Consider the following 10,170-nt stretch of genomic DNA (forward strand, 5'->3'; position numbering starts at 1 on the left):
TTTTTTTGTTCTTCTTTCTCTAATTGCTTTAGGTGCAAGGTTAGGTTGTTTATTCGAGATGTTTCCTGTTTCTTGAGGTAGGCTTGTATTGCTATAAACTTCCCTCTTAGAACTGCTTTTGCTGCGTCCCATAGGTTTTGGGTCGTCGTATCTCCATTGTCATTTATTTCTAGGTATTTTTTGATTTCCCCTTTGATTTCTTCAGTAATCACTTCATTATTAAGTAATGTATTGTGTAGCCTCCATGTGTTTGTATTTTTTACAGATCTTTTCCTGTAATTGATATCTAGTCTCATAGCGTTGTGGTCGGAAAAGATACTTGATACGATTTCAATTTTCTTAAATTTACCAAGGTTTGATTTGTGACCCAAGATATGATCTATCCTGGAGAATGTTCCATGAGCACTTGAGAAAAATGTGTATTCTGTTGTTTTTGGGTGGAATGTCCTATAAATATCAATTAAGTCCATCTTGTTTAATGTATCATTTAAAGCTTGTGTTTCCTTATTTATTTTCATTTTGGATGATCTGTCCATTGGTGAAAGTGGGGTGTTAAAGTCCCCTACTATGATTGTGTTGCTGTCGATTTCCCCTTTTATGGCTGTTAGTACTTGCCTTATGTATTGAGGTGCTCCTATGTTGGGTGCATAAATATTTACAATTGTTATACCTTCCTCTTGGATCGATCCCTTGATCATTATATAGTGTCCTTCTTTGTCTCTTGTAATAGTCTTTATTTTAAAGTCTATTTTGTCTGATATGAGAATTGCTACTCCAGCTTTCTTTTGATTTCCATTTGCATGGAATATCTTTTTCCATCCCTTCACTTTCAGTCTGTATGTGTCTCTAGGTCTGAAGTGGGTCTCTTGTAGACAGCATATATATGGGTCTTGTTTTTGTATCCATTCAGCCAGCCTGTGTCTTTTGGTGGGAGCATTTAATCCATTTACATTCAAGGTAATTATCGATATGTATGTTCCTATTCCCATTTTCTTAAATGTTTTGGGTTTGTTATTGTAGGTGTTTTCCTTCTCTTGTGTTTCTTGCCTAGAGAAGTTCCTTTAGCATTTGTTGTAAAGCTGGTTTGGTAGTGCTGAACTCTCTCAGCTTTTGCTTGTCTGTAAAGGTTTTAATTTCTCCATCACATTTGAATGAGATCCTTGCTGGGTAGAGTAATCTTGGTTGTAGGTTCTTCTCCTTCATGACTTTAAGTATATCTTGCCACTCCCTTCTGGCTTGCAGAGTTTCTGCTGAAAGATCAGATGTTAACCTTATGGGGATTCCCTTGTGTGTTATTTGTTTTTTTTCCCTTGCTGCCTTTAATATGTTTTCCTTATATTTAATTTTTGACAGTTTGATTAATATGTGTCTTGGCGTGTTTCTCCTTGGGTTTATCCTGTATGGGACTCTCTGTGCTTCCAGGACTTGATTAACTATTTCCTTTCCCATATTAGGGAAGTTTTCAACTATAATCTCTTCAAATATTTTCTCAGTCCCTTTCTTTTTCTCTTCTTCTTCTGGGACCCCTATAATTCGAATGTTGGTGCGTTTAATGCTGTCCCAGAGGTCTCTGAGACTGTCCTCAGTTCTTTTCATTCTTTTTTCTTTATCCTGCTCTGCAGTAGTTATTTCCACCATTTTATCTTCCAGGTCACTTATCCTTTCTTCTGCCTCAGTTATTCTGCTATTGATCCCATCTAGAGTATTTTTAATTTCATTTATTGTGTTTTTCATCATTGCTTGATTCCTCTTTAGTTCTTCTACGTCCTTGTTAAATGCTTCTTGCATTTTGTCTATTCTATTTCCAAGATTTTGGATCATCCTTACTATCATTATTCTGAATTCTTTTTCAGGTAGACTACCTATTTCCTCTTCATTTGTTAAGTCTAGTGTGTTTTGACCCTGCTCCTTCATCTGCTGTGTGTTTTTCTGTCGTCTCATTTTGCTTATCTTACTGTGTTTGGGGTCTCCTTATCACAGGTTGCAGGTTTGTAGTTCCCGTTGTTTTTGGTATCTGTCCCCAGTGGCTAAGGTTGGTTCAGTGGGTTGTGTAGGCTTCCTGGTGGAGGGAACTAGTGCCTGAGCTCTGGTGGATGAGGCTGGATCTTGTCTTTCTGGTGGGCACGTCCACGTCTGGTGGTGTATTTTGGGGTGTCTGTGGCCTTATTATGATTTTAGGCAGCCTCTCTGCTAATGGATGAGGCTGTGTTCCTGTCTTGCTAGTTGTTTGGCATAGGGTGTTCAGCACTGTAGCTTGCTGGTCATTGAGTGATGCTGGGTCTTGATGTTGAGATGGAGATCTCTGAGAGATTTTTGCCGTTTGGTATTACGTGGAGCTGGGAGGTCTCTTGTGGACCAGTGTCCTGAAGTTGGCTCTCCCACCTCCGAGGTACGGCCCTGATGCCTGGCTGAAGCACCAAGAGCCTTTCGTCCACACGGCTCAGAGTAAGAGGGAGAAAAAATAGAAAGAAAGGAAGGAAGGAAGGAAGGAGGAAGGAAGGAAGGAAGGAAGGAAAGAAAGAAAGAAAGAAAGGAAAGAAAGAAAGAAGCTATAATATAGTGAAGTAAAATAAAGCTATTGTAAAGCAAAGCTATACAGACAAAATCTCCCCCAGAAGCATATACATATACACTCACAAAAAAAAAGGAAAAGGGGAAAAATTAATATATCCTGCTCCCAAAGTCCACCTCCTGAATTTGGGATGATTCGTTGTCTATTCAGGTATTCAACAGATGCAGGCACATCAAGTTGTTTGTGGAGTTTTAATCCGCTTCTTCTGAGGCTGCTGGGACAGATTTCCCCTCCTCTTCTCTGTTCGCACAGCTCCTGGGGATCAGCTTTGGATTTGGACCCGCCTCTGCGTGTAGGTCGCCTGAGGGCGTCTGTTCCCCGCCCAGACAGGACGGGGTTAAAGGAGCAGCTGCTTCGGGGACTCTGGCTCACCCAAGCCGCGGGGAGGGAGGGGTACAGAGGAGGCGGGGCGAGCCTGCGGCGTCAGAGGCCGGCGTGACGTTGCAGCAGCCTGAGGCGCGCAGTGCGTTCTCCCGGGGGATGTTGTCCCTGGATCACGGGACCCTGGCAGTGGCGGGCTTCACGGGCTCCCGGGAGGGGCGGTGTGGAGAGTGACCTGTGCTCGCACACAGGCTTCTTGGAGGCGGCAGCAGCAGCCCCAGCGTCTCACGCCCGTCTCTGGGGTCCGCGCTGATCGCCGCGGCTCGCGCCAGTTTCTGGAGTTCGTTTAGGCGGCGCTCTGAATCCCCTCTCCTTGCGCGCCGCGAAACAAAGAGGCAAGAAAAAGTCTCTTGCCTCTTCGGCAGCTGCAGACTTTTTCCCGGTCTCCCTCCCAGCCAGCTGTGGTGCGCCAACCCCTTCAGGCTGTGTTCACGCCGCCAACCCCAGTCCTCTCCCTGCCGCCAACCCCAGTCCTCTCCCTGCGATCCGACCGAAGCCCGAGCCTCCGCTCCCAGCCCCGCCCGCCCCGGCGGGGGAGCAGACAAGCCTCTCGGGCTGGTGAGCGCTGTTCGGCGCCGAGCCTCTGTGCGGGAGTCTCTCCGTTTTTCCCTCTGCGCCCCTGTTGCTATGGGATCCGCGCTGTTAGCTGCGGCTCGCGCCCGTCTCTGAAGTTCGTTTAGGAGGCGCTCTGAATCCCCTCTCCTCGCGCACCAGGAAACAGGGAAGAAAAAGTCTCTTGCCTCTTCGGCAGCTGCAGACTTTTTCCCGGACTCCCTCCCGGCTAGCTGTGGTGCACTAACCCCTTCAGGCTGTGTTCACACCGCCAACCCCAGTCCTCTCCCTGCGATCCGACCGAAGCCCGAGCCTCAGCTCCCAGCCCCGCCCGCCCCGGCGGCTGAGCAGACAAGCCTCTCGGGCTGGTGAGTGCTGGTCAGCGCCGAGCCTCCGTGCGGGAAGTGCGGGAATCTCTCCGCTTTGCCCTCCGCACCCCTGTGGCTGCGCTCTCCTCTGTGGCTCCGAAGCTTCCCCCCTCCGCCACCCGCAGTCTCTGCCCGCGAAGGGGCTCCTAGTGCGTGGAAATCTTTCCTCCTTCACAGCTCCCTCCCACTGGTGCAGGTGCCGTCCCTATTCTTTTGTCTCTGTTATTTCTTTTTTCTTTTGCCCTACCCAAGTACGGGGGGAGTTTCTTGCCTTTTGGGAGGTCTGACGTTTTCTGCCAGCGTTCAGTGGGTGTTCTATAGGAGCAGTTCCACGTGTAGATGTATTTCTACTGTATCTGTGGGAAGGAAGGTGATCTCCGCGTCTTACTCTTCCGCCATCTTCTCTCCTCCCCCCGATATCTTTTATTTATATACGATCATAGCAAAAGGGAATGATCCAAAGACTATGATAGTTAGCTTTCCTTTGGTCTCACTGTCATATGTCCTCAATTTGTGAAATAAACACACAGGAGAGTAAGAAACAACATACTTAAGACAGAAAAAGTAAAATGTTATCCAAAGTATTAACAAATGAAACAAAAGCCTACTTATTCAGTTTTTCATTAGGAACAACTTGCAACTCTTAAAATATTTGCACTAGTTTCTTTCAGAAAATCCACAGCTCCACTTCGAATCCCAGTTTATTTATAGGTGACAATCTGAGAAAGCATGATGTTCAGTAATAACTTCTGGTTTATAGTTTAGTGCAATTGCATCAGCAGTACTAAAATAAGCCAAATGCATTTCTGGTTGATCATGGTCAACAGTAGCACAAGTACAAAAAGCAGTACATTATTATCATTTTTAAGTTTTTGTCATTTAAGATAAATTTGAATACCAAATCAGTTAAGTCACATTATTATATGTTTCAGAAATGACAGCCATGAGGGACTTTACTGGCTGTCCAGTGGTTAAGACTCAGCGCTTCCACTGCAGGGGCACCAGTTCGATCCCTGGTTGGGGAACTAAGATCCCACATGCCACCCATTGAGGCCAAAAAAAAAAAAATGACAGCCATGAAATCAGTTGTTGGATGAATATGAATAGGGTTTTTTTTTTTTTCTTTTGAGAATTAAAACCAGTGTAGGTATATATTTCATTTGAACATATTGACCTGAAACAAATAGACAGCCAGATATTTCAACAAAGATGGGTTTATTTAGAATCAATAGAGAATTGCAATTCAGGGTTTGTACAAGTGCCCACACAGCAAGGGAAGGAGGACACTTTTATAGATGGAAAAAGGAAGTTGGGAGGGCTCTGGTAAACAAACAGCCCATGGTGTTTCGTTGGTTGAGTTCTTGCCAGGAAAGAAGATGAATTTTTCTTTTCCCTGGTGGGCTCTGCTATCCTCGCAGGGTGTGAGAGCTTCCTCTCTGGTCTCCCAACTTTATTGAGATTTCTGTTTATTAATTTTTTGCAAACATCACATTAATACTTTTCACTTTCAGAACTTAAGTGAAATGAATGGCTATATTCATTTCCTCTGTTGTTTTCTCTTGCTATTACTGGTTTGCTTTTGCCTCTTTTATTTACTTATCTGATAAAGATCAGAGTTACCTGGTTGTCGGTGTGTCCACTCCTAAGAGCTGGGTCCAACCTCTAGATCTGGAACACGAATGGTGTGAGGACAGGGCTGTGCATTAAGTGGCACTGCCATCTGGTAGTAAGGAAGCTGCAGGACTTAATTTCACGCATGTCACTGAAAACTCTCTGAAAGAAAAAATATTCTTGAGGTAAAACAGCATTATTAATTGGAAAAAAAAAAAACTGCATAAGAAAGGAAGATCTGCCCACACTTTTCCATCCCTGTACCTGGTGAATGTGTCTTAATGCAGCTCTCAGGACTTTGGTTAGTTGATTCAGAAGAGCAAGAACTCCCAAACAGATGCTGCATATTAATTGATCTTCCATATGAACAAATTCCATTTAGCAAAGCATAAGGTTTGGATTCTGGGTGGTCAAAGCAGACAAACGCAGACTTCGGCTTTTCTTCTCTATCTTTGAATATAGTCACTTTGGTTAATGGCCCAGCTTATAAGAAACTGAAGAAGCAGCTCATATAGAAATTCCCAAGCTGATTTCCAGAGTGGCTGTATCATTTCACAATCTTCCCAACAGCAACGCAGAAGTAACCCAGTTTCTTGGTAAGTTTTGTGTGTGTGTGTGTGTGTGTGTGTGTGTGTGTGAGGTTTAAAAAAATAGAATGATGTGTGAAATAGGGAGAGGTATTGATCAGAGGGCGAATCTGTGGGACTGCTGCAGGAAAAGCCGTCCAGATGAGCTCATAGAAATGGACTTTAAGTTAATAATCCCTGGCGAAACCATTCAGGTCAGATTGACATAGAAGACAGGAAACATGAACGACTTTGCGGAAAGCGACAGAACAATGAGAAAATAGAGAATGTGAACTAATTGACATTCTTTTAGTGAGTTAGTGGCCGAGAACAGGTGAGCATCTGACCAGAGATTTAAAGACGTGGGTCAACACTGCACTGGGCATTGCCCTCACGATAGGGCCTCCGTCTTGTGGGCATGAGATAATAATAACAGCCAAAACTATTCAGCACATTTTATCACCATCTTGCAGGTGAAGGAAACTGCAGCCCTGAGAGGGCATATAACTTGCTCATGGCCACACAGATAGGAAGTGTTTCAAACCCAGGCATTCTGGCTACAGGGTCCATACCCCTAACCATCCCCCAATATCATCTTAGTTCAGGCTGCTACAACCGAATACCATCAACTGGGTGGCTTAAAAACCACAGAAATTTCTTTCTCACAGTTGTGGAGGTTGAGAAGTCCAAGAACAAGGTGTTGGCAGATTCAGGTCTGGTAGGACCCAGTTCCTGGTTCATAGATGGTGGTCCTGTGTCCTCACATGGTGGAAGGGGCAGGTGGCTCACTGGGGTCTCCTTTATAAGGGCAGGAATCGCATTCAGGAGGGCTTCGCCCTGAGGATCTAATCACCTCTCGAGGGCTTCACCTGCTAACACCATCACACTGGGGATGTGATTTCAATATATGAATTTGTTGGTGGGGTGGACGCAAACGTTCAGTTTATGACACCAACTAACAGACATTTCAGAAGTTCCTGTTGGTGAAGTCAATAAACTTTGGCAGAGTTGGATCAGAACAAAATAAAGGATTTGCAAGTGAAATCATCAAGAAGAGAGCTTGTTACTATTTTTCTTTTGAGGAAGTGGGGACCTTCAGACAATGTGGGAGCACACTGCCAGTTCAAAGGGGCTTCTGCAGCCCAGCCTACCACGATCCTAAACTTCTAAGAGCAGAAAGCAGAAGGGTAGTTTGAACCACATGAAATCACTGTTGCCGCGGGTCAGAAACAGGTGGCGATTAGCAACTTCCTATGGCACAACCCTTTCCACCCATTTTGGGAGCGGCAGGCTGTGATGAATCACTACTCTCTCAGATTCTCTCTTGGCTTGAGTTGCATGAACTGTCTGAAGAGCTGAACACCAATCCAAGTCCAGAGCTGGAGGAGCACCTCACCTGGGCTGGGATATGGCCCCAAAAGATGGTTAAAGTTCAGGCTGGGGCTTCCCTGGTGGCGCAGTGGTTGAGAATCTGCCTGCCAATGCAGGGGACACGGGTTCGAGCCCTGGTCTGGGGGGATCCCACATGCCGCGGAGCAACTGGGCCCGTGAGCAACAACTACTGAGCTTGCGCGTCTGGAGCCTGTGCTCCGCAACAAGAGAGGCCGGGATAGTGAGAGGCCTGCGCACCGCGATGAAGAGTGGCCCCCGCTTGCCACAACTAGAGAAAGCCCTTGCACAGAAACGAAGACCCAACACAGCCATAAATAAATAAATAAATAAATAAAGTTCAGGCTGGTTCTGCTCAAGCAGCCATTTCCTTTCTCAAACGCTGACTCAGACAGGCTTGCTAAAGACCAATGCAAGTCTCCGATGGGGACAGGGACAGAAACATTGCTCTTTACCACCGAGTACTTTTGGGGGGGGGGGGTACAGTATCATCCTTTTTTTGGTCTACAGCATCAAGAGAAAATAGTTTTAAAAGTAGGGCCTGGTTTTTCTCTTTTGCTTACTTATTTTTTGATGTCATCCTTGCTGCTTATGAGGAAACGCCATCAGTGACTGTACATGCTATTTCCAACTCTTTGTTAATGTCATTTCACACCTGGGAGAGGGGCCAGACCAGGAAGTCCTGAGGCCTGAATCAGAGCCAGGAGCCACCCCTTGCCTTTCTGGGGCCTTGGTGCTCTTACGATGCCTTCGCCACGCCGAGGATGTACGTCTGCCAGGCCCAGCTGGGCATGATCCAGGAGTAAGTGGCCAGGTGCTGTGTTTCCCATCCCATCCTCAGCACAGTGCCCCAGATAGACCAGATTTGTCCAGCCGAACAACAGTAGCTCTGTGGACCTAACGATGAATTATGGAGTCAGGATCATTACATTACTAAATTGTCTCCCCTTTTTGTTAATTATTGTCATCCCATCATAATCTTGCAGAGGACTTTCATATGTCTTTGACTCTCAGAATAACTTTGTGAAGGTGATAGAGCAGGTATGATTACCTGAACTTTTAAGGTGAGAAATAGAGTTTCAGAGAAGTGGAGTGCAAAGCAGAAACTACACTTCTACTCTTCTTACTTATTACAGCCAGAAAACTAAGTCCAGTTGAATACTATTTTAAGAGATGACCAGATTCCCAGTTAGAAACAAATATTTGAACTATGTCTATTTTTTTTATAGTGGCCCTTTGACCATATAATTTTGAATTGATTGGAACTTTTCACCCTTGAAATCAATTCCATTAATCACAAATTGGTAAATTAGTAAATAGGTCCTATTAACAGTGACTAATACTTAATCAATGTACCCTGTGGCCAGGTAACATTATTTTATAACAGAGTTAAAGAAGTTAATTAAGCCTTACTTAATCAACCACCTTTATGAGCATGAAAATGTAAACTCTTAAAGTTCTATGTCTTGAATTTAGTCTTTTACCTCTGAAGATTTAAAACAATATCAGCTGCTTCTATGACAAATGTATGTAAAAATTATTCACTTTTTTCTTTATGTCTCATGGATTTTTCCATATTTAAATTGTTGTTTCATTTACTAGCTTCTGACTCTTCCATGCCATTGTCTTAGTTACTCAGATTCTCAGTTTTTATGAGACAATTTTGAAATGCTGCAGAGAAAAAAAGGAGCTTAATCACCCTGACTTCGCATCAGAAACCACTTCCCCTTTCGCCCTCCAGCCAAAAAACCCGAATAAACAAGACACTATTTCTCTTGTTTATAGCCACAAAGAGAGAAAAAAGTCCAGGAAATTTGGGGACACTGAGATGCGAAAGACATATATGACTGTTTCTGTTCTTACCCTCCAAAAGTAAAGATGTTAGTTTATTTTCACCAGCTTACCTAACTACTTACAAGCAAAAGAGATAATGAAGTATTACTAATTGGTGAGATTAAATCACAAAGAAGTAGATCATGATCCAAATTATATTGATACTTGTAGAAATGAAAGAGCTTACAGTTCTCAATTACATCAAGTACTCACTCAGTATTTGGATTTATCTGTGGTCTTCCTAAGGTGGTCATTTTGAATGGGGTTCCTTAAAAGATGCAAGTGAGGGACTTCCTTGGTGGCGCAGTGGTTAAGAATCCTCCTGCCAGTGCAGGGAACGCAGGTTCGAGCCCTGGTCCAGGAAGATCCCACATGCTGCAGAGCAACTAAGCCCGTGCGCCACAACTACTGAGCCCGCGCCCGAGAGCCCGTGAGCCACAACAAGAGAAGCCACCGCAATGAGAAGCCAGCACACTGCAACCAAGAGTAGCTCCCCCTCTCCACAACTAGAGAAAGCCAGTGTGCAGCAACGAAGACCCAATGCAGCAAAAAAAATAAATAAATAAATAAAAAGATGCAAGTGAGTGTCCAGACACTTGGATGCAGACGTTAAACCAGAGTACAGACTCATGCATGATGTCTTGGGTATCGGGGAAGATTCTGGAATCAAGAGTGAAAAGTCCTACGCCCTGCTCTAAGTCACTCTGCCTCTCTATGCCTCAGATTCCTGTCCTGTAAAGTGTGGGCATTTGCATTACATGCTCTGTAGACTCTAAAGGCACTCATAATCTACTATATAAAAATAGATTATAAAAATCTCATTCCCTTCACATTATCCACTAAAAGCCTTGACCATTTTTCTAGAAATTATTTTCAGTTTTCTATTCTATAGAGGTAA

The 10,170-nt window shown here is 44.3% G+C and overlaps 1 pseudogene; it reads right to left on the reverse strand.

The window, feature by feature from the left end:
• Window positions 1-5,364: 5,364 nt before the first annotated feature.
• On the reverse strand, window positions 5,365-5,995 carry LOC132376064 (splicing regulator RBM11-like; annotated as a pseudogene).
• Window positions 5,996-10,170: the final 4,175 nt, after the last annotated feature.

This window comes from Balaenoptera ricei, chromosome 12, assembly GCF_028023285.1.
Source record: "Balaenoptera ricei isolate mBalRic1 chromosome 12, mBalRic1.hap2, whole genome shotgun sequence".
Classification (NCBI taxonomy): domain Eukaryota; kingdom Metazoa; phylum Chordata; class Mammalia; order Artiodactyla; family Balaenopteridae; genus Balaenoptera; species Balaenoptera ricei.